This window comes from Rhincodon typus, chromosome 22, assembly GCF_021869965.1.
Source record: "Rhincodon typus isolate 14 chromosome 22, sRhiTyp1.1, whole genome shotgun sequence".
Lineage (NCBI taxonomy): Eukaryota > Metazoa > Chordata > Chondrichthyes > Orectolobiformes > Rhincodontidae > Rhincodon > Rhincodon typus.
Genome location: NC_063353.1, coordinates 5,826,378 through 5,851,943, shown reverse-complemented (window position 1 = coordinate 5,851,943; position 25,566 = coordinate 5,826,378). Strand labels below are relative to the sequence as shown.

General features: G+C 41.4%; 1 protein-coding gene and 1 long non-coding RNA gene across 3 annotated transcripts in view; one reads left to right on the top strand and one right to left on the bottom strand.

The window, feature by feature from the left end:
* The window catches only part of sox5 (SRY-box transcription factor 5), a 384,119-nt gene that overhangs the window by 322,535 nt on the left and 36,018 nt on the right, over positions 1–25,566 (bottom strand). The window lies entirely within an intron of this gene.
* On the top strand, positions 13,836–24,088 carry LOC125485788. The gene is made up of 3 exons (XR_007264495.1): positions 13,836–13,953; positions 14,306–14,379; positions 24,048–24,088. It is a non-coding gene; the product is annotated as an uncharacterized LOC125485788 (long non-coding RNA).

Sequence of the window (25,566 nt, the reverse complement as noted above, 5' to 3'; positions counted from 1 at the left end):
ATTTGGACTTCCTGATCTGTTAATGAAGTTCAATAAGCTCATCAAGGTCAAGCTTTGTTAAATGAACTGAAGACATTGTGCAATGGAGTTAACTAAATAATCAGAAGTGGTACTTTATGGGAATTACTTCATTTCATTTCTGTTTTCATGGACAAATCTGTGAACCTGCCAGGGGTAACATCATCATGACAAAACACACCTCCAATAAACATCTGAAACATAAATTCTCTTTCAGATATACTGTGACTGCTTTTCAATTCCTTTTTGGACAGAAAATTGCTCATTTGCCATTGTTTTATTTTGAGAATAGTTTGGAAAGATACAATACAAACTTTTGCCGATTTTGGAGCCATTGAGATTATTAAATTAATTTTCTCAGCAGTTTTTCTTTCAGTATTTCTAAGGTAAACAACACTGGTGCCAAATATGGAGTTGCCAACACTCCAAGACTATCCTGGTGACTCCAGGAATTGATGGACAATTGCCTGGGCTCTGCTATGAACAATTCAGGCAAAAAAGAAATCATTGACTATTCATTCTCAGGACATGGGTGTTTTTGACATGGCCCCCATTCATTGCTCATCGCCAATCACTCTGAAAAGATAGCGGTGGAAATTAATGGCTTCACCAGCCAATTAAATGGTGTTTGGAGTCACATATCGGCCAGACATCAGGGTCCATTCCCTAAAGTGAACCAGTTGGTTTTTCAAAATGACGATCCCAACAATTTCATGGCGACTTTTACTGATACCAGCTATTTATTTCCAGCTTTAATTGTTTTCAAACAAACTTTTATTAAAATGAAAAATCTCAAGCCATGGGTGCTGGGATTTTTCATGTTTGACCAGTAAAGGATTTCTGGATATAACTCTGATAAGGCAGCAACCACACTACCATGTCCCTCACTCAATAAGATAGAAATATAAAATTCATCTGTGAAGCCAGCTCTTTGACAAATCTTTTAGTCAGCTTTTTCAGTACATTTTCTACACCCAACTCCTTCTCCTCCCTCCTGCTGTGCCTCATCAAAGCACATCAGAAATAGTTTTCCTATTAAAAGTGTGAAATAAATGAAAATTGTACTTTTGCACAGGAGCTTTAAATTAATGATAAAAAGTAATCTCATCTTTCTGATTGAAACACCTATTTACAATTTGGACTCCCTAGCTAAATGCATAATCCCTCGGAAAGATCCAACATGAATTGTAGAGGTTTTTCAAGTTGTTTTATTGTAATTCCAGACAGTGTAATTTGAAAGTTCTGTACAGCACCAAAACGGGATCAATACACGACAATGGGCAACATCCTTGTCCATTCAAGCTGTCTACACAACTGTTATCAAACGTCTCTTTCTTTCTCATAGTCGAGGTTGTCAAACAATAGTTGAGACTTAAAGCAGGTTTACGTGCGTTGCATTTGCGCAATGACAAACTATTCTCTTATCTAGTTGAACTGGGTGTAACAGAGAAAAATAGCTGAAACCTTGCAGCTCCCAGTGCAGAAAACAGAGAATGAAGATTTTTAGAACAGTCTCCCCATCAGAGACAACAGCTTTAATTAAAAGAGAAGGACTAAACAGCCAAAATTACAATAAAAAGACTTCCTGAAATGACGAGAATTCGGGTTAATTCGGAAAGGGGTCAAGAGCGAAAGGATTAAGGGTGGAATCATTAAGATAGAAAATGTTGCTCCCCTACCTTGCCATTGAAGTTTATCCCCAACTCAATTGAGAAACTTGTTTAAAAAAGAACCCCTTGAATCTGACATATTACATTGCATGATGCTATATAGGTTGAAGGCTATTTCTTTTAGATTTTAGCCAGAGTCCTAGGGTACTACAGAAACAGTATACAGGCAGCTTTTTGCCGGTTTAATTAGCATGGAATACGGGCCCCTTTCATGTGTAATTCAGAACATGAACACCTGGTGTGTGGGACTTCAAAGCACAGGAATAAACATGGAACAATACAACATAAAGGCCGAGGACAACAGAATGAGATAAGACAAAATGTTTACGTCTGACCTCCAAATCTGCTACAAATAAATCTATCGCTTGGATCACCTAATTGGTTGGGGCGGGGGTTGAGGGATGATGCAAACATTGTTTGGCTTCTCAAACAGGACTTTTTGTTTCGCCTTGATTTGTGTTTTTTTTGAAACTCACATTTAAAGGAGGAGGGGATATATATATATAAAATATACAAGGTGAAGTGTTACTTTCTCTGTAGTGACAGGAGTTCGCAGCCTTTTTCAAATGCTCACTGCTAATTTGCAGTGGGGAACGTGTCACATATTATAAACCCTCCAATACACAAACATCTCCATTCGCTCCCCCCCCCCAACAAACCCCTTTCACAGAAACCAACACCAGACAACAGCCTCACAAACTGCTCAGCTGCAACTGTTCCAAGTCGAATAATTACAACTTGTCAAAAAGAATTAATTTTCCCATTTCTCATAAAGATGTGTAAAAATTACCATGTTATTATACACTGACACTCTCCGGAGGCGAGTACAGAATTTAATTTTGAATTCTTTCCGCACATTAAATTAAATCCATAAATAAGAGTTTAGGCATTCAGTTGGAAGCATATGTTCGTTAGGAGAGCGACATCAGACACACGCTGTAATGGCTGTTGTAATGTTTTAATAGCTCCGTTCTTCTAAGCACCAATAAATTTACATGATCATAACAATCCAAGGCATAAGGGAAGCCCATTACTGTCTGTGCAAAAGCAACAATGTTAACAGGGGGAGAAAAAGGGAAAATGCTTTTAAATAAAATTAGACAAGTGTATGCATCTCAGCTACTGCTGCTCAGTTGAATCAATGCAAATTCTTAATAGATGCTATCATTTGATCAAAACCCAGACACATTTCTTTCAAAAGGGTTGTCTGTTGTATTAAACGTGGGGCTCAATGATCGAAACCCGTGCGGTGAAAGAGAACTAGGACTATATATCACTGCAGTCAATCGGCAGTCTCTGCCTTTTAGAAAAAAGTTGCCAAGATTTTCTTTTTAAATCTCTTGCCTTTTTTTTTGCTACCTGGACAGGCTTGGTTTATATATTTTCATTTGAAGGGGTGTCTGAAAAGGCTCATCCCCAACTACACGCCGTTTCCAGTCAGAAATAAAAAGGATAAAAAGGGGCATCTTATAATTAATTCTTCCCAATTCTTTGCCTTTTTTTTGCACTGCGCCGCGAACCATTTCTGGTGCAAGATGCCGTTTGCATATTTGTTGGTTACCTTTACTTTATCAGTTAATTAAAGTTATGCCTATATTGTGGGGTGTCTAACATAGTTGAGGTATTCAATGAGTTAAAGCGTGTTATGTATTAATGTATGTGTGTGTGTGTGTATAAAGTGTTCCCGTCCCTGCCTCACACAGCGTGAGGTGAAACCTGACAAGGCAGTGACTGTTCTTACCAGATGTCCAAAGCATCAGTGGGACTGTGCAGCTCCTTGCAACAGCGGGTTATCATTTTCAACCTTTGTTGCCGCGGCTGTAGTTTCTCCTTGTGTTAGCAAGTTAACCACAGAAATAAGCAGACACGCATTAAAAATAATGCACTGCAAGTTCTCCTTCCTTGTCTAACGCTGTCAATTTTTTATGAAAAAAGTAACGTGCCCTCTCGCAGGACATCAAGTATGTTATGTTTTGCTGCGACCAAGCGTTAGTCCCAGTGATAATATATTACAGCATCAACCAGTAAAAGCATCAGTGTGAGGTCACAAATATAAATCATGGTGGAAGTCACATTTAAACAGTGTGTTCTGCGCACACCGTTGTCACAGCGAAGTTTACCTGGCGGGGATGAAAAGGCTAGGGGTTTGCAAGAATGGTGCTAGGAATGAGGGTTTACATTTATGCAGCGAGACAACACAAACTGAGATTGTTCTCTTTCGAGCTCCGAAGATTAACAAGTGATTCAATATATAAAAGAAAGGGCTTTTGAGAGATTAGGGATGGAAAATTGTTTTCAGTGGAGTGATAGAGGGGGTAGGAATCCAAAGGAACCAGATTTAAAACGACTGAAGAGAAGAGCAAGATAAAGGTATATCTTTTTAAAACTCACCAAGGTTGTTCAGATAAGAACAGGAGTAGGCCATTCAGCCTATGGCATGTGCTGCCTGAAAAGATGGCAGAAACAGAATCATCTGTAGCTTCCAAAAATGAATAGTGCATCTACTTTAAAGGGTGAGGAGGGGATTAGGGATCAGCAGAAAAGTTTGGGGAGGGATGGGGGGAAAGGACTTTCAGACAATTCGCTCAATCATGACAGGTCAGACTTCTGACATTGCTGTCTGACACTGTTTCTCAGGTGAAGTGGAGCACTTTGGGTAGACTTGGTGTCCCATGTAATCATGTACAACAGGGTCAGTGGGTGCTGCTGGTGTTAAATTGCATCCAATCAGATTTTGGGATAAGTGGAGTGACTGCATCCACTCTAGGTGTGAACCCACATCGGTGCTTATAGAGTACGTCTCTTTCAATACTGTCGCGTTTAAACGATTCACACTATTCTGTTCTCTTAAAAAAAAACTGAACAGGCAGCAAGACATTCATTACCACACCATCAACTAGCCAACTGGACAATTATTACATGGTTCTGGAGCATGGTTCCTGCCTCAACCTCAGGCACTTTAGGCATGAGATCATGGGTGTGGGGATGTGCAATTGAGAGGCACTAGTTTAACTGGGAAGAGTTATAGAGGTGGACTATATAAGTATTAATATCTTAAAGAATGGAAAGACATATGGGGGGGTGGGTGGTTGGGGTGGTGGGGGATGGTGCCTACTCTGAGAGGGTGTAACTATCAGGGAACACTTATCAGGCTGAGGTCTTCCCTTCTTTCTAAAAAGGAGCAGATTTTAGGAGAGAGAGGAGGAGGAGTTCTTCGAAATTATTGAAATAGTTTGGTGGCGTAGATGCACAGAAGGTATTTTCACATTGGGAAGATGAAAACTAGCAGTCATAAATATAAAATAATTACTAATAAATCCATTAGGCGGGGTTCAGGAGAAACATTTTTACCCAGATGTGGTTAGGATGTGGGACTCACTACCACATTGGCTTCATTGAAGCAAACAGCAGAGATGTAACTCAGGGGAAGCTGGATAAGCATGTACAAGATAAAAACCGAAAGAACTGCCAATGCGGTAAATCAAGAACGCAAACAGAAATTGCTGGAAAAGCTCAGCAGGTCTGGCAGCATCTGTGAAGAAAAATCAGAGTTAACATTTCAGGTCTAGTGACCTTTCCTCGTGTAGCACATCCAAGAGACGGGGACGGAGCAATATGCTGATAGTTTTTCAATTATTTCATGGGAAATGGGCGCCCCCCAGCAAGCTGTAGGCTGGTAAGGTCGATGTTTGTTGCCCATCTCCAACTACGCTTATTCAGCCACTTCTTGGGACAATGAAGAGTCAACCAAGTTGCTGTGCGTCCAGATAACATTTAGGCCAGACCAGGTAAGGATAGTAGATTTCCTCTCCTGACTGGTTATTTAGAAAGTGTCGGATAGGAATAAACACTGGCAATGACCAATTAGAACCTGATTCTGCTCTATTAATTCTGTGTTCATTCTATATAAGAGGTAGAAAGGAATTCATTGGGAGTTGGAGTCTCAGCTGGAAGCAAGGGCACCATTACACTCTGTGCTAGGGGGCGCTTTGGGTGTAATTACCTATGAAAAGGATGACTCCAATAACAATAACACAAGGTTAAGCAAAGCAGCATTGAGTCAAATTCATAGAAATGAGACATTGAAAGAAAAGCTAATGGGCTAGTTGAGGATGTCAGAATAATAGCACTAGAAACATCAATACAAAATTATTTCAGTTAAATACTCAGTGAGTGACTGGTTATATTGTTTAGATTTTTTATAGCAGACTGGATGGAAATATTAATAAGAAATTGGCATCATTTGCACATTTAACTACAAGGATAAAAACGTTTGAATCAGGAACTGAATACGGCACATAAGTAGGCCATTCACCATCAAGTTCATACTGGCAGTCTGAAAGAGCAATTCACCTAATGTCACACTCTTCATTCTTTTCCCTGTCCATTCTTCCTTTTCAAATAATGATCCAGGTCCATCTTGAACGCCTCAATTGAACCTCTACTATACTCTCAGACAGTCCTTTAGAGATGCTAACACTTTGCTGTATGAGAAAGTTTATCATCATATCACCATTCTTTGTTAGCCAATTATCTTAAATTGGTGCTGTCTGGTTTTTGAGCTTTCATTAATAGGAACAATTTCTCTCTTTCTACCGAGCAGACCCTCATGATCTTGAACATCCTGTGAAATCTCTCAGTCTTCTCTTCTTCAAGGATAACTCATCCAATCTCTTCAACCTATCTGCATAACTCATGGTTCCTCATCCTTTGAACCATTCTCATGATTATTTTCTACACCCTCTCTGATGCCTTAATTTATTTCCCAAAACATGGTACCCAGAACTAAATGTAATACTCCATTTGAGAGCAAAACACTGTTTTATACAGCTTCAAGTTCTTTGCAGTTGTATTCTATGCTTCCATCAATAAAGCACAAGATGCCATATGTTTTATTAATTGATCTTTCAGCCCATCCTACCACCTTCAATGATTTATACACACATACACTCAAGCCTGTCTGCTCTAAAACCCCATTTTGAATTACATCCTTTATGTTATCTTGTCTCTCTACATGTTCCTAATAAAATTAATCACTTCACACTTCTCTGCACTGAACGTTATCTGCCACTTGTCAGCTCATTTTATGAACATTTCTGAAGTTCTACTTCTCATCCTCATCCTTCACAATCTTCCAACTTTTATATCATCTGCAAATTTTGAAATTGTTCCCTCTACATGTACCATAAATATTTATGAAGAAGACAAAAGGTCCCTACACTGATCTCTGGGGAGCTCGTCCATAAAATTTACTCCCATCTGTAAAACAACTCTTCACCACTACTCTGTGTTTCCAATCACTCAAGCAATTCCACATCCGCATTGCTAATCTTTCTCATACACTATGAGCTCTAACTTTTGTGTGGCACTTTCTCAAAAGCCTTTTGCAAGTTCATCGTTCATAGACACCACATGAATAACATAACTCTCTTATAATGTCAACAAATACTCAAGCAAGTTAGTTAAATATGAATGGCCATGCTGGCTTTCCTTAATGAGCTTGCATTTATCCAAATGACTATTCATTTTGCCATGAATTAAAAGCTTCCCCAGCACCAAGATTAAACCAATGGGCATACAACACTTGAGCTGATCTTTACACCATTTTTTGAACAATGCCTCTGGTTTCTGGCACAACGCCCAAGTCAGGGAAGACTGGAAAATTATGGCCAGTACCTCCACAACTTGCCACTCTCCTCAGGATCCTTGGTTGCAACTTATCAGATCCTGGTGCCTTATCAAATTTAAGCACAGGCAACCTATCCAATACTAGCTTCAAAATCTCCCCACCCCCAACTTCATCCCAAGACCAGCCCCCCTCTCATCCTCGCCTCCTTGACCTGTCCGTCTTCCCTCCCACCAATCTGCCCCTCCCTCCTCACTGACCCACCCCCATCCCAACTTCATATCTACACTCACCTTTACTAGCTTCATCCCTTCAGCTCCTTGACCTGTCCTTCCTCTCTCCCACCTATCTGCTCCACTATCCACCTTCTATCACCGCTCCCCCCTTTCTATTTACTTCAGAGCCCCCTTCCCCTCCCCAATTTCTGAAGAAGGGTCCAGACCCGAAACGGCAGCTTTCCTGCTCCTTTGATGCTGCCTGGCCTGCTGTGTTCATCCAGCTCCACATCTTGTTATCTATCCATTGCTTCCTTCTTATTAATTTTAAACCTTTCAGCTGTCTAAACTATCTTCTTTTTCACCATGATCTGGACCGTAACTTCTTCCTTGGTAAAGACAGATGCAAAGTATTCATCAATACCTCAATCATGATTGCTGCCTCCATGTCCATAGTAGACTTTTAGATTCCTTTGTATGTTAGCTACCAGACTCTTTGTGCACTCTGTCTTTGCTTTCCCTATTCACTTCATCAAATATCCTCTGAATCTTCTATACTTGACCCGGTTCTGAACTGTATTATCCACCTGACCTCTGCCATATTTACACATTGTCTGCTTCATCTTAGTTTCTATCATCCAGGGTACTCTGGATTTGTTTGTGTTTTCTTTCTCTTTTGGAGAAATACTTTGATCAAACTTAAACAATCTCTTCTTTAAAGGCAGCCCACGGTGGAGTTAAAGATTTCCTGTAATTCTCTTGATTCCAATTTACCTGGGCCAGATCCACTCTTAATGCATTGAAGTTGGCCTTCCTCAGTTAAGCAATCTTAGTCTGGACATCGCTGTGTCCTATTCCATAGCCAACTTAAATCTTATGACACAGTGATCACTGTCCCTTAAATGTTCTATTGCTGACACTTGATCAACCTGATTCTGAGGCACCAAGTCCAGTAATGCCTCCTGTCTCATTGGACTAGAGATATATTACTGTCGAAAATTCTCCTGAACACACTTTCGAAGAACTCTTGCTCCTCTCTGCCCTTTACACTACTACTATCCAAGTCTATATTCAAACAATTAAAATCCCCATTAAGCAAAGTTACAATCTTTGCACGTCTCTGCTTTGCAAATTTCTTCCTCTAAATCTTTCTTTTTTAGATAACCAAAAGACTGTACCTTATTTTATTCCTTAACTCATGCCAAATAAATTCTCTCCTTGACCCATTTTCAATATCCTCTCTCTCCAGTGTTGCAATGTTCTTCTTAATTAATACTGCCATCCCTCATATTCTCTCTCTTTCCTACCTCTCCTGATCACTTTACATCCAGAAATATTTATTCCCCAGTCCTGCCCTTCTTTAAGTTAGGTCACTTATTATTGCTGCAACATCATATTCCCACGTGGAAACCAGTGTCTGAAAATCACCAATCTTATTCACCAAATTCCACATATTCAAATATATGCAGCTGTCAACCTAATTTAGACTTTATTACTTTCTCTTTAAGGCTGGTCCCATTGAATATCTTACTACTTCCTTTTCTACTATTATCTGTCTCTCTCAATATTTGTTGCACACGGCTATTCCTCCCCAGTATTATCTCCTGGTTCCCACATCTCTACCAAGTTATTTGAAACCCTCTCCAATACCACTGGCAAAACACCCTGCAAGGAAATTGCGCCAGCTCTGTTTAGGGCTATTCATCCAGCCTTTACAGGTTAGATATACACCACAGCCAGTCGCGGTACTCACAGAATCTAAAGCTTGCCTTCCAGTACCATTTTTCCAAACACACATTCACCTGTGTTTATTCAAATTTAGTTCTTACTTGTGTGTGGTACTGGGAGTTATCCAGAAATTACTACTTTTGAGCTCCTGTTTGCTAACCTCTTACCTAGCTCCCAAAATTCTGACTGTAGGACCACATCCTCTTTTTGCCTATTCTGCCATTTCTCAATTAAACAATAAAACTATTGCTTAAAAACTCACTGGCTATTTGCTCATCTTCTTCTGTTGTCACTGAAAAATAGGAACGTTAATCAAAATGCTTTATTTAACCTTATTAGTACAAATCTTTCTAAAAAAAAAATTCCCAGCTCCTTAAATTTACTTCCTCACTTTGAAGAAAGGCAAATAAGGCTACAGCATTCACCAGGTTATCAAATATAGATTTCCTGTCATGTCAAAGTTTGATATTTTTTCTGACTTGTCTGATTTAGGTCTGGTTCACAATGATTCAGACTGACTCACCAGGCAGCAAACTGTGCAGGTGTTCATTAAATCCAACTGCCTGCCTCATTCCCATGGTTATGTCACACCCAGGCGTCCCTGGAGAAGGAGCAGGTAGAGTAATGTGTAGGCATGACTGGTGGGCACCTCAGGGGCTGAAGTGCATTATCTAAATGCCAGAACAACATTTTGATTGAATTTGACAAAGTTCTGTTCAGGTTTTTATGTGTGTTAGTGCCCCTTTAAGAGGTTGCCACTATCTAATTCACAGATTACTGGTGTTAGTCTGATGTCATGGCTTCTTCAAAATACTAGCCCCCTCATCCCCATCCTGCACCACTGTGTGTCTGCATCCCCTTCTAGCGACTGCTGTAATGCAGGAAATGTTGTAAACTGGTAACAAATGGTCAGGCAGAAGATACTGAAGCTTGAACACACACACTAACAGGCTCAAGAACAGGTTCTCCTGCTGTTATTAGACTGCTGAATTGACCTATCTAATTTCAAATCTAACGTTGATCTTGCTTTGTGCACCTCCTGTGCAGGCATAACCTTTTCGCCTCACTCTGTCTAAGCACCCTATGAGCTATATGTTATTGTTTGCTATGATCTGCCTGTACTGCTCACAAAACAAAATTTTCACTGTACTTAGGTACATATGACAACCATAAATCAAATCAAAAATCAAGTGAATAGGTGATATTGGACATAACTGCTTGTGTTATGTGTGTATGATAAGGAAATGGGGGTGGGAGAAGAAGATATTTATTGCACAAAAACCCCACTCCTCACTGTTGCCGTCCTTTACCATTGCTTGCCCTTCCCCCTGCTTGAGCTAACAGTCTGGATTGTAGTCTTGGCAGACCTGTGTCACTCGTTGAATAAACCTCAAGGAAAGGCCATAGCCATATATTAGGTGGTTTAGGGCTTCCAATGGATTCCCCATTAGCCCCAACTCACATATTCCCTCCACTTTTCCCCCCCTCCCCACCACCAAAAACAACCCTGATGCACAGCTACTTCAGGACTTACACTGCACATATGGTTGGTCAGTAGGACTATCAGCCTCTGCCAAAGGGGAAAAGATGTGCAGTAATATGTCTGCACTTACAGGTATAAAGCTTGTACAGCTGCGATTCCATATGGTTCATTAGGGAGATTATAAACTGAGCTCGCAATGATTATTAGTTTTGCGCTGGTCCTGATGTTTCATTCATCTTTGCTGCATTACCCAGAGTCGTAAATCGAGTTCAGCACCAGTGCACCTCCGTGGGCAGGTAAACAGTAATGTACGGCACCAGACGGCTCTCTAACTCCTTCCTACCCGTGAGGTTTGATTGACAGGTTTGCAGCTCGTTATTGTGCGGTTCGTCAGTGCACAGAGCGCAGGTTATAAGCAAGTGTAAGTTATCGATCGACTGACCAGCAACACGAGCACCACATTTTTTTTGCTGTTGTGTGTGTTCGATCGAATGTAAACCCAAGATTTGAGATAAACAATGCCCACGCTCTGTCTACATAAGGAATGCAACCGATGCAAACAGGAGATGCACACTGTAGCTAAAATTATAACAACAAACAAATTGCAATAAAGTAAGAGCAAAGAACTGCTGGAAATCTGAAACCCAAACAGACAGTGCTGGAGAAATTCAGCAGGTCTAAAACTGAACCTGGTCATTCCAAAAGTTGTTGCATTCGTGGGTTATATTGCTCTGGTTACCCCAACTAGAATTACCGCACAACCGAGTCTTCAGATCCTGACCCGCTAGCATTATACACAATGTCTCCCTTGGGCCTTGGTGATTTCATTTGTGCTGCTTTTTAAAAAAAAATCAATATAACCTTTAGCATTTGCAGGATTATCCATTTACGTTTGCTGGATCAATACAAAGGTAAACGAACAGCAAGAAGGCAAGTAGGGATAGAGCTGGGTTTAAAGTTCAGTCAGATACAATTTCTCTGGCCTCACAGACATTTACCCCTCTCGCCCCCAACCAGTGCCTGGGCCTCGTCGCTATAAATCCTGACGAACTAGCAAAACTGACAGCGTAATAACTTGAAGAGGTATCTACGAACAAGATGGTTTCAGCCACGTTCACTGACCCTGAACAAATCGGGTCCTGTTTCCTTTACAAGCGAGCCCTTCGCCTTCAATCACTGAACTCTTAAGACTGAAGGTGATACAGAGAGCTCCTTTAGTTTGACCCAGCCATAGGGCCAAGCACCCCCTCTATGGTCCAGGAGTTCCCTGTCACCTTCCCTGCTCGGGCCAGCTCCCTCACAGCAATTCTACTGTGCACTGATATGGTTCAATCCCGGAGGTTAAATTAGTTTTTTTTATTTGAGCAGGAAGAGGATGTGACCTTTGTCGGCGTTAGAGTCATTTGTAAATATAATTCCTTCAAAGAGGAAATAATCAATTGAAGAACGAAGCTGCGTTTACGTAGCGCCTTTCGCAATCGAAAGGAATCCAATGGATAGGGGGCGTAGCGCCAATTTGTACACAGGAAGATCCCACTATCAGCATTGATACATATGAATCATGGTTAGAGCGCGTCCTCTATCCGTCAGAACCAAGCTTGTGATTTCAAATAAACCTGTCGGACTCTAACCTGGTGTCGTGTGCCTTGTCAGAACCATTACAGCACCGATTCTACCCCCAACTCCCCGGGCGAGAGATGTAAGGCTGGAGCGGGAATGTGAACAAACCAGCTCCTGATTCGGAGCCAAACCGGCTGAACATTCAGGGATGTAAGCGGCAGCTCACCAAGCAGCGTTGCTCTCGGTTCGCCGGCTGTATCCTCCGTTTGTCAGCGGTCACTGTAACCATCAATCCTTCCTTTACAACAGAGAGAGAGAAAAGAGAAAGAGGCTGACACCGTTTTGGAAAGTCAGACTGAGAGCCACTTTCCAGCATATTCGTGATAGAGAGAATTTGTTTTTTTTAAATTGTGAGATTAACCTGCTGCAATCCTGTGCAATCTACCTTGTCAGTTGGGAACTAGAGATAGCAATTCCGCAGAAAGCATACCGACTGACCGCTAAACACAAGGAACCTGTCAACCTGCAAAGTCCTAAATAGTAAGGTTCCGGACGGTGGTGGTATCCCATAGGGTCGGTTAGTTGTCAGGGGTTAAAATATCAAATCCCTTTGAAGACACGCCCGCTTCTACTCGGATTCACCAAACTTTCCCAGTCGTTTTGTCTTGGTTTAACTCTTCAATGAGTTTAAGTGCTGGGAGCATTGCTGCACCAGACTTAGTTCCTACATGTTGCAAAGTTAATTTCTTAAGACATCCAGTGACCTGGCGGAATTGAAAGTGTAATTTTGGAGAGGATGCAAAAAAAAAATCGCTTCCTGTAAGAAGGAGACTTTTTAAAAAAAAATCACTTATGGGACGTGGGCGTAGCTGGCTGGCCAGTATTTACTAACCATCCCTGCCTTACTCGCGTGGAATTTAGAAGCAGATTGTTACAGTATTCGAAGGGTTAAAAAAAAATCCTGTTTCAGGTGAAAGGTCGTTACCCTGAAACATCATAGGAGCAAATTATTGCAGATGCTGGAATCTGCACTGAAAACCTCAAATGCTGGATATCACAGCGGGTCAGGCAGCATCCGTGTGGGGAGAGAGAGAGCACGCTTGCTGTCTCTCCGTGCATGTTGTCTGACACGCTGTGATCTCCAGCATTTGTTGTTTTCACCCTGAAACATTAACTCTGTACCTCTGTGCATGGATGCGGTCTGACCAAGGTTATCCAGCACTTACTTTTCTCATTTCAGGTGTCCAACTTTTGTTTTTGCACAGGCAAAACGGATAAGTGTAAGAATAAATTCGATATGTTGGGAGCACATTTAGCAAAAGTAAAATCGGCGGCTGTTTGGGAGAAAATTCGACTTTCAAAGTTGCAATGCTGGCAAAACCGCCTGGCAGTTTTTTTTTTATCAGAGAGAGAATAGAGAGTTCAAATCTGACCTGTAGCTTTGCTCCGATTTAAATACACAGATGTTATTCTCACAACACACTGCTTTGCTTTCATTTTCGTTTTGTGAAACTATCACGCGGATATATTTAATCGGCTCCGCGGCACGTGTGGGTTAATGTTGACTGGTTTTAACAGGGCGTTTTCTGGTTTTGAAATAATTGCCGACCTCACTTGGATCGAGTGCCAAAATAACAGCCAAATCACCGAGAGGTGAGAGGAAAATGAGACCCAAATCGTAAATTTAAGAATATACATACGAACAGTGTATTGTCCCCCCTGCAGGAATTAACCTTCCAGCAAGCAGGCTCCCAGAACAGGGCAAACAACTAGATCCATATTTCGAATAAGAAGCTGAACTGTGAGTCGCTTTCTTAGGGAAACATTAAGATTTCACAGCATTGTTTCCAAGAATGGAGGGAAAGAGATTTTTTCCAGGCCTCCAGGTCAATATTTATCCCCCCCTCCCCCCGACCACTATCCGGAAAACAGATTAATTAAATATTGCTGGATGTGGGAGCTTGCTGTGTGCTAATTTGCTGTTATGTCCTCTAAATTATAACAGTGACTACCCTTCAAACAAAGAAGCACTGGATGGACATCAAAATTATTTGGAATGGCCTAAAGGTGACCGAGAATGTAAGTTGTTTTCTTTTAATATGGAACCAAGGCAGGCAAATGAAGTGATAGAACGGATCTGCTGTGATCTAATTCTATGGTGGAACAAGCTGGAAGGGCCAACTGGCGTCATTTATGTTCTGGTGTTCTTGAAATGAACAGCAATATTTGAAAGGAAAGCCCACCCTCTGCCTGAAGTATTTGTCAGTTGGACTGGTCTTGAATTATTACCCTTGGTCCTCCTGCACGCCTTCAGACGAGTAAAAGTAAAATGGGAGATCTGTTAATTAACTACAGCAATAATCTCACTGTGGGGATCAAACAGTAGACGTGTCCTGAAACTCCTGTTGAGAAGATGAAATGCAGGGCAAACTTTAAAGACTTCCTGTCATTAGCTGAAACCTTGGCTTGCTGCTTGTCCAGACCCCCTGTGACAGACAGAACAATGAAAGACAATGATGGGCAGAAATGAAATTGTGCTAAGTGGCACAAAAGAATGAGCTATTTACCAGTAAAATGATCTCCTTTCCAGTATGGATCACTTCAACTTTTAATTAATTTATAACTGGCTGAGACTCACAGATACCATATGTGTGGGCTGGTGAGTTTTCACAGTGCATTTGAAGCCATCTCATTTTCTTCATCCACTTTAGCCCACAACTATGCAAGAAAAATACATTCGGTTGTGTCCTGCCAAATTTACCTTAATGAGAGATGATGCATCTAGATATGCTTTCCTTATATTCAATTAAGAATAGATAAGATTATTTGTGGGAAATAACTTTCAGAATGCAGAAAGAATACAACTTGCATTTGTATTGCACTTTTCAGGATTGTAGGACAGCACAAAACAGCCAAAGCTATTACTGTGATCCAGAAGGGAGTTGTGGCAGTGAACTTGTCCATAACAAATCCCACAACAATGAGATAATGTTCAGTTTTTTTTAGGTACGAGTTGCAAAGTAAGTATTGGGTGGGCAGCATGGAAACCGTTTCTGCTCTTTTTCCAAATGTTATCAACCTGAGATGGAAACAAGGGCCTCAAGTTTAACATCTCACCCGAAAGACACCACCTCTGACGGTGCAGCACTCTCTCAGTTCCGCACTGGAGTGTCAGCCTAGATAATTTGCTCAAAGCTCTGGAGTGAAATTTGAATGCATAACTAGGAAGACAGTTGCTCTGCCAATTTTGTCTCATTAGCTGCAGTATTGTTGCACTGTCTTCCTTAATACTGAAGGACTCTGTCCATTATAAGTTACGTGAAGGACAATGGTTGTCACAGTGAATATGCTATAGTAACAGTATTTGCATAAAAAAACAGATTCTCAGAGAAGGTAATTTTATTTCCATTGTTAAGACCTGATCAGAAGATCCTTTCCTGCAATCAACTATTTGAGGTTTTAAAGTTCATAATTAAGCCTGTTTAGTTAACAGTAATTGTATTTTGAGCAGAAAATATTTGAGTGTTTTGTATCAAAGAACAGTGATGCCAATGTTTAGAAACAGAAAGCCTAGTGTTGTTACCCCCAAGCATGTCACAATCATGTAATACTGCTTGATCGTTCTTTGTAATAGACAGATGGCAATAACATAAAGGAATGAGTATCATTTCCCCATAGTCACACACAGATATGGTAAACTTGGCCCTTACTTTAAGCCCAAAACATTTTCTCCCCAGTCCCTTTCCTGTTCCACTCCTATCCTATTCTAGGCAAATAAAGCAAAGCACAAAATGTGACACGTGCAGAATTACACAAGCCAGGGTTCAGTTCCCTGAAATGTAGAAGATTAAAGGACTTTTCACCAAACTTTTTAAGATATAGGGAAACTGGCTGGAAAGAAAGAAACTATTTCTGTCCATTGTGATGTCTAACATTAGGATGCAAGGTCCAAAAAAATAGAACTAGGTCTTTTAGGAGCATAATTAGAACACATTTTTTCATGGAAAGGTTGGTAGAAGTTCAGAACTTTCATCTGTAAACGGTTAGTCATTAATAATAAATCTGAGATGCATAGATTTTCTTTGTTAACTAAATGTATTTAAGGATATGGGACAAAGGCAGCTATCTGGAGTTCAGTAAGAGATCATCCACAGTCTTATTGACTGGTGGGACCATCTATAAGAGCTAAATGTTACTACGTTCATATAAGCCAGACAAGATGTTGTCTGCAGTGAAGGTTGTGCACTGGAAACTATTGTCCCCTTTTTGTTCATTTTACACATTTTTGTACAAGTCTAAAATGTTTCATACTCCTTTGCAATATTCCTGCCTCTTGCACAACAGGAGATGGCCCTCTCTTTCTCTTTCAATGTGGTCCGGAAGAATAAGGATGGATATAATCAAGGTCTAATCTAATTCCTCAGATTGGATCTGAAGTAGTTATACAAAACTGCCATGTTCGCACCACCAGAGGGAAGCCAGATCTAAGATCATAAGAAGCAAAATAAAGTCAGCTTTTATTTCCAGCCGTCATGGGACCAACCCGTTTTAAGCAGGCAATAATTGTGTTTTTTTATCAATTCAGTCTCAGGGAGTATGAATTGCTGACTGGCATTTATTGCCCAGTGCAAGTTACAATACAACTGAATGGGGATTGCGCGGTGACTTCAAAAGGCATTTAAAGGTTAACCATATGCTATGGAACAAGGGACACATACAGTGTAGACTAGTCTGAGTAAAGATGCCAGGTGTCCTTCCCTAAAGAACATTAGTGAACCAGGTGAGAATTTTATGACAATCCGACAGCCTCATGGTAACTTTTACCAGCAGCAGCTTTTCAGTCATGTATTTTCGAAATGGTTCAACTGTGATGGTGGGATTTGCTTAACTCGTGCTTATTAGTGCAACAACACAAGCCATAACATGACCCCTTATGTGCCTGTCTACTTTGTATTCACTGTGATTGGCATTACTTCTGTCGGCTCAAGAAATTAAGGTGTATCTGCGCCAGAAACCATGGTGGCACTTCCAATGGGTCTCACAGCGTGGCAGAATGTGGGGAAGGCAATGGCCTGGTGGTATTATCACTGGACTGTTAATCCAGAGACCCAGATAACATTCTGGGGACCCAAGTTCGAATCCCATCATGGCCGATGGTGGAATTTGAATTCAATAAAATATCTGGAATTCAGAGTTTAATAATGACCATGAAGCCATTGTTGATTGTTGGAAAAACCCATCTGGTTCACTAATGTCCTTTAGGGAAGGAAACTGCCATTGTCACCTGGTCTGGCCTACATGTGACTCCAGACCCACAGCAATGTGGTTCACTGTAAACTGCCCTCTGGGCAATTAGGGATGGGCAATAAATGCTATCAGAGATAGTAGGAACTGCAGATGCTGGAGAATCTGAGACAACAAGGTGCAGAGCTGGATGAACACAGCAGGCCAAGCAGCATCATAGGAGCAGGAAGGCTGACGTTTCGGGCCTAGACCCTTTTCTGATGAAGGGTCTAGGCAATAAATGCTGCCTGGTCAGCGATGCCCTCATCCCATGAATGAATAAAGAAACAAAAAGTTGGTGAATTTGCAATTTGTAAGTGAACCATTCCAGGACAGGGGTGATCGGAGGCAGTGGGTTACTGACATCAAACTGTTATCAAGTCCCGCAGACAATGGGTAGAGATCGTGATTCGAATACTCAAGGAGAAACTAAAAAAAGAGATAAAACACTGTCGGACATTGGGGAACTCTTAGTTCTAATGACTAATTTGTCTAATTACGAATATAAGAGGATAGCCTTTTGTCCTTAAAATTCTTTGCTTTATTTCTCTCATGCATGGAAAATCCGTAAGTTGAATGAAACATAGATTAACCGCTCAATGAGATGCCATTCAGCCCATTGTGCCCATACCGACTCTCCAAATTCCCAGCTTTCCATAAACACTGCAAAAGTTTTCCTTTATAAATATATACCCAAATCCCTTTTCAGAGTTGCAATTAACTCTGTTTCCAATATTCTTTCAGATCGTGCATTTCAGATCACGACAATTCATCGTATAAAACTAATCTCCTTATCTCCCTTTGAGCTGTTTTGCTGGAGCTGGGACAATGGAAAGCAATGCTGAATCAAAGCAGGATGTGGCTAGGCATCATTTTTGTTCAGTTTGATGGTCAGTTTCTCTCCGCAAGCTTTAGTGAGTTTTCTCGCACTACCTTCCCAAACATGCCTCATGCCTCATTACTTGACCAATTGTTGTAATCTCCCAGTCACCACAGGTGGAGGTACTGGACACTACTGGCACCTCCCAGGATTCCTGGCACCTGTTCTATCTTAAAAGTCCTGACCTGCACCCGATCAAATGCTGGCAGTGTGCTGTTTGTTTTATTTACCTCGGTCTGGTTGGACAGAAGATAATTGGCATCCCACCTTGCCAATAGAGACTTGAAGGTTCTAGTGGATGGGAGTGCATACAATTGCTGCCATTGGAGTGTGTCCTGGGATGTTGGTGACTGATGGAGGTCTGGAGGATCAAGGGGTGAGCTGGAGTCACTAGGCCCCCTCTGACTTTCATGTCAAGGATTGATGCCATCTAGTTTCACTGTGGTGGTTGGAGGAATGGGAAACTGCAAATCAATGAGGTGAGATGACATAATGATGTAATGTTAGTGTGTGTGAATAAGCCTCTTGCTGCTCACTGGTGAGATCTTGTCTCGCCATTCAACACTTGATTGGAAAATGGGAGATTTTGCTCTCGACGGTGGGAAACTCCACAGTGCTGATCTCTCACGTGACCACCCCCACCCTCCAACTTTATTACCATTTCCCATGTTGTTCAGGGTCTGGGAAGATTCTGCCAGTAGTCTTCACTTAATTCATTCTCAAGATACAAGGCTACAGTCTATTGTCCATTGCTGTATTCCAACTGAATGGTTTGCTTGGTAGCTTCAGTTAAGTGTTGGTAAGAGATTGGAGTCACCCATAGGTTAAACAGGATTTCCCCACAATTAGTAAACCAAATGAGTACTTATAACAATCTGACAGCTTTAAGATCATACCAACCTTCTAATTTCCAGACCTGTTGTAGAAAACTGAATGCAACTCCAATTCTCAAGCTACCAAGGTGAGAATTGAGCATTACCTGGGTGAATAGGGATGCTGCAAATGGCTTCAGTCAATTTGAGTTAGGAATAGGGAATTCTGCCAGGACTCCTGCTATCCAGAAATTTATACAAAACGCAAGCATTGGATCAGGACAGAACCAGACTGAGCTAGTAGACTGTTGGGACCTTTAGATAAATGATGTCCACTTGGGTCAAGGTGACCCTGTCACTGAACTTCAGCAAACAGTTGATGCTTTAAGGAAATAGGCAAGTGGAGGAAATTGGGGATTAAATATAGACGTTAGGTCACTATGGAGAAAGGAAGCATGCTGGAGCTCAGTTGACAGTTTAGTTGCCTGGAATCAATCTCTGTTCTCAGTACATGTGTGGTTTTGTTCATAAAGCTTGTCATTAAGTATTTCTACTCTTTTAAAACAAAACTTTAATCAGGTTAGGCAGCCCTTGATGGGCACCATAGTAAAAGCAGAACCGAGCAGTTAATGGAAAATGAATGGAAACCTACTAACCCAGAATAACATTTTCCATGGTAATGATGCACCCCAGTCCCCGTGGTGCCCACCGGTCTCTAAAGACCTGTATTGTATCGGATGATGCTGCGTGTTCCCTCTCCTTCCCCCCATGGCTCCAAATTACCCTAACTTTAATTCCTTCAGTGTTGAAGCCCTTAAACATCTCTGCTTGTCAAGCATTAGCCTCCCCAACTCTCATGACTCGCCACTCATGGCTATGTCTATAGCTGCCAAGGCCATAGGGTCTATCTACTTAAAACCTATCTTTCTGTGTTTGGATTATTCTCCGCAACATTTTCCTAAATCGCTCAGTTTGTCTAATAATCACTCTTTCACTTTACTATCGGAAGGCTGCTATATAAATGCAAGTTGCTGCTTTTATTAAAAAATTACACGTGTTCTTCCATTGCAACCCATTCCAAAATAATAAAACCAACCGATGTCATCTCCATCTCGCAGGTTTATCACTGACAGTCTGGACAAGTGAGACAGCCTGCAGAGATGTCATTTTGCTTGTTGCAAGTGATTCAGATTAATCTATTTTTTTTTATCCAGACAGGAGAAATAACAGCTGTGCTGCAGCGGTAAATGATAAATCATATGTTTAATATCAATCGAGAGTGCAAGGCTGAAACCTTCCTCATTTTTATGTATCAATTCTTATGACCATAACGATATGAGCTAAAAATGCAAGCATCTGAACAAGTGAAGCGTGAGGTGACATTTCTGCCCCAAAGGTTTGAGCCGATGATATCACGTGTTATTGTATAGAGAATGTGTGCCTTCAATTTCTTTTCTCACGTTTCTGTGCTAATAGTACAAAAATCAGAAGGTAAAAGTACAAACGAATGGAAATCTGCACCAGAAAGCCAGTCGTTTCCATATCATATGGCAACACAGACAGCCACAATACAATGTGCGGCAGCTGTTCCTTCCTGTAATTGTTACAGATCTATGGTCTACCTGATGAGGTTCTATTCAGCACAGAAGTCTTTGTCATTGGATTATTCACTAATGAGGCCAAATTTATAAATAGGGCAAGGATTTTTGTCGTCCTATTGTGGAGGCTGGTAGTGTTTCTTGTGCAAAGCGACACTTTTTGTTCAGCAGTGCGCGGCTTGTCTAGCAGACTTGGAAATTTTGAATAAGTTGCTCACCAAGCGTTGCTGTTGTCAGTAAGTTACAGCAGCACCACAACAGCCCCATACAGCGCCAGGAGTTGCACAAGAAAGGGCTTTCCTGCGGTGCAACACTGAGGGATTGCTGCACTGTCGGAGGTGCCGTCTGTCACATCAGATGTCAATTCAAAGCTCCATCTGCCCTCTTCAGGGGGCATAAAGGATCCCATTGCCTTATTTCGACGCACAGCAGGGGAACCTTCCCTCACCAACACCCCACCCACACACACACACGCGCGCGTATACACACACACCGCATATCCTGCTTTTTCTTCACCAACAACACTATGAATAAATTAATTAGAACATGGTGGTCATGAAATCTGGGGTGTCCACATTTTGGCTTCCATATTTCTTTCGTTGCACTCCAAAGGTGGCTGCAAAGGACTTTGGGATGTCCAAAAGTCACACAAGATGCTATAGAACAAGTCTTTTGTTTATTTTAACGAGAACCGTCGTGTGAGCCACTCAGAGGCCACTGTCACGACTTGTCTTGCCAGATTTCTATTGGTTTGTCACTGTAGGGCTAACCAGAACCCGGTGAAAGTGTATTTCAATTGTTTGCAACTCAATGCCAGTGAAACCGTTTGCAAGAATGATGATGCTGTACACCAGAGCCACAGAAAGAAGTGAAATTGTGCCCATAAACTGAGATATTATGGATCAATTTAACTTTGCTCAACCGTCATAAAACTGACTGAATTAGGTAACCCGCCAGTTTTGCAGGACTGCAATAGAGTGTAACGTCTGACCAGCCGTAACACGGACTGTTCTGTTAGTTACCTCTTGGGTTAAAATGGCATGTCATTGTGTTAAAAGCAGATCTAATGAAGGAGAAACAGCGAGCATAGACCTAAGTTCCACTTACATATGGTTGGAATGGACCTGATGTGTGGGTCTGCAGGAAGGAAAAAGTACAGCCTCAGATAATCCAGTGAGAAGGTAGACTATTCTCTGGTTGTTTAATGGGACTCAGTTGGTCTAGTTAGAAAGGGGAAGGTGATCGCAGGTACTGTCGTGGAGATGATGCCTTTCATTTCTGGAGGCCTGCAAGAAGGTCTTTTCTCTGTTGGTCCAAAAGCAGGACTTGGTATAATGAGATCTAGAGACAGATCACTGGTGTTCTCATTGAGCTACCAAGTGCAGTTTCTGTCGGTCTGGTGACATAATCGAGGCTACAGTTTTTAAGTTGTACATTGCTCAACTGAAATAGTCATCTTGAGATTTCAAAGCCTGAACTTGAGATTTTTTTTAACCCATAATGGTAGAGTTCTGTCATTTAAAATAGATGTGTATTTATATAGTGGCTTGCATCACCTAATATTGTCACAATCTATTTTACAACCAAAAAAGTACTTTAGACATGTAATCACTGTTGAAATGTAGGAGTTATGGCAGTTAAATTTGCAAACTCCGACAGACAACAATCAGATAACAGTCTATTCTGTTAATGATGGTTGATGCATAACTATGAACTGAGGCACTGTTCAAATCCCATGGTCTTCTTCAAAATCATTCTATAGAATGCTCTTTGCCACCTGACAAAGCAGACAGGACCTTGAGTCAACACGTCATTTGAAGATCAGATCCTGTGACAACTCAGCAATCGCTCGGAACCACATTGGAGCTGTAGACTAGGTTTTGTGTTCAACTCACTGGGTTTGGGCCAAATCTCCTGTCCCTGTGTTAATCCAATCAATGAGACTGATGTGAAAACATGATTGAGATTGCCTTTCAAGTCTTTTAGCTTTTTAACCAGACTCATAAAGAGGGGACAAAAAACAGAAGTTGCTGGAAACTCAGCAGGTCTGGCAGCATCTGTGAAGAAAAAAAATCAGAGTTAACGTTTCAGGTCAAGTTCTGAGGAAGGGTCACCGGACCCAACATTAACTCTGATTTTTTTCTTCCCAGATGCTGCCAGACCTGCTGAGTTTCCAGCAACTCCTGTTTTTGTTCCTGATTTACAGCATCCGCAGTTGTTTTGGTTTTCATAAAGAAGGGACATAATTGTTGATCCTTCATGAAATAACTCCACAGAGACCAGTATCCCATCACCAAGTCACCCTTTATTTGCACATAGAGATTCCTTGACACTGATCCAGCTCCCTCAGAGCCAGCTCTCAGAGTGAACAGAACTTCTGACCCTCCTGTTTATTTCTGTCAGCCAGGGCTCTCTGATTGGACCAGATTAACAGCCCCAGTCAGGGAACTCATATTCTATGAGGTCCACCTGGCTGACCTCGTTACAATCACCGCACTTAGTTTCTCAATTTTGCAGGCTGAATTTGTGACCATTTAAATTAGAATGCCATCTTCCCAAGGCTTAAACACGTAAAAAGCAATCGCATTTCACTCAGTGTTTTCGATATGAACCTCATGTCATGAGCCAATTCAGTGCAAAAATAGAAAACTGAGCGATTTTCAGAAACAAGCTAAACAAAATCTTGATTGGAGAATTGGCATTTTAGGATTGAGATGAAAAAATATTTGTTCACTGAGAGAGTTGTGAATCTTTGGAATTGTTAGAGAAATTGTTGATTACATTCCAGATTGAGCTCAATAGATTTAAGAGCACTGAGGGACTTAAGGGTTTTGAGGATAGATTAGAAAAGTGCAGTTGATGTGAAAGTTCAGCCATCATCTTACTGAATGGAAAAACAGGCTTGAGGAGCCATGTGACCACTTAATGCATCGCAGGCAAAGCCAGCATTTAACGCACATTCACAATAACCCTGGAGAAGGTGGTGGTGAGTTACTTACTTTAACTGCTGCATGTGAATTAGGTACACCCACAGTGCTGTAAGGGAGAAAGTTCCAGGATGTTAACCCAATGATAGTGAAGGAACAGGTATATAGTTCCAAGTTTGAATGGTGTGTGACTTGCAGGGGAATTTGCAGCTGGTGATAGCCCCATTACCTCTTGTCTCCCTTCTAGGGTGTCGAGGACACAGGTTTGGAAGATACTGTTGAAAAGGCCTTGGTGAATTACTGTAGTGTACTGCTTCCACTATGTATCAATGATGGAGAAATGACTGTTGAAGGCAGTGGGTGAAGTACCAAGCAATCAGGCTGAATGGTGTTGTGCTTGTTGAGTGTTGTTAGGCTGCATTCATCCAGGCAAGTGTGGAGTACTCCATCACACTCATGAACTGTGCTTTGCAATTCTTATTTTGCTATAATTGGCTACAAATATCCAATATGGGCCCATGTTCTTTCAGTGGTTACAAATACTGTGGAAGAATCAAATTCCTGTCATTGTATCTTTGCTGAGCTTGCTAATCATAGAAACCCTGCAGTGTGGAAGCAGGCCTTTCAGCCCATCAAGTCCACAGTGACCCTCCAAAGAGCATGCCACCCAGACCCACCTCCTACCCTATCTCTGTAACCCCCATGACTAATTCACTTAGCTTTCACATACCTGGACACTATGGGGCAATTGAGCATGGCGAATCCTAACCTGCACATCCCTGGACTGTGGGAGGAAACTGGAGCACCCGGAGGAAACCCACGCAGACACGGGGAGAATGTGCAAACTCCACACAGACAGTCACCCGAGGGTGGAATCGAAGTTGGTCCTGGCACTGTGAGGCAGCAGTGCTAACCACTGAGACATGGTGCCGCCCCATCTGAGAAGCAGTGGGGTTTGTCATTGTGATGGTAGGATGTCACCAATGACCTCAACACTTTTACGCAAACACAAGGAAGATTTAGGCAGGGTTGACCATTTCCAGCCCGCTGCGAGGAAAATGTGAACAAAGGTGAAAAGGTACTGCCAGTGGTTCTAGCAGTTTCTCCAGTTGTCTGCTGACAGCATCTCCAACCTCAGATAATCCCCTCTCAACTATGGTTATAGTTTACAAACTTACAGATCTTATGATGAAATGGAGGACAGAGTCCAATTAAAGGATAAAACACAGCTTTTGAAATACAAACAATGGCCTCAGAATGCAACAGGAATTAATACCTATGCAAGAACTAGTCGCATTGACTAGATCAAGTAATTCATTCACTGCTTATGCACAAGAATAGCCAAACAGCTTTGAATTCAACTGCATATTAAAGAACACCTTTATATTTGAAGTTTTAGACTACGAGTAGCAGTCTACCTGCCACTTTAATCTAGATTTCTGAAATACAACCGAACGTACAAAACCTGCTTACATGTCATCTGCTGTTGAGGCCAACGCATGTGAAATCAGCAATTTCAAAGAAATAAAATCAGAATTGATTTGCGTACGTGTATAACAAAAAGGTGGGCCATTATCTATTACACATTGCAAGCTGGTCCTTTTTGAACTTGCAACTGACAATTGATATTTGAATATGATATGAATGTATAAAAAAACCTTTATACAGCTTCTTGACCTGCAACCACCTGAAAAACCACCCTCATGCTGTAACGGGTTGGTGCGACTAATGGAAATCTCACTTTGCTAGCTACTTGTATTGTACTC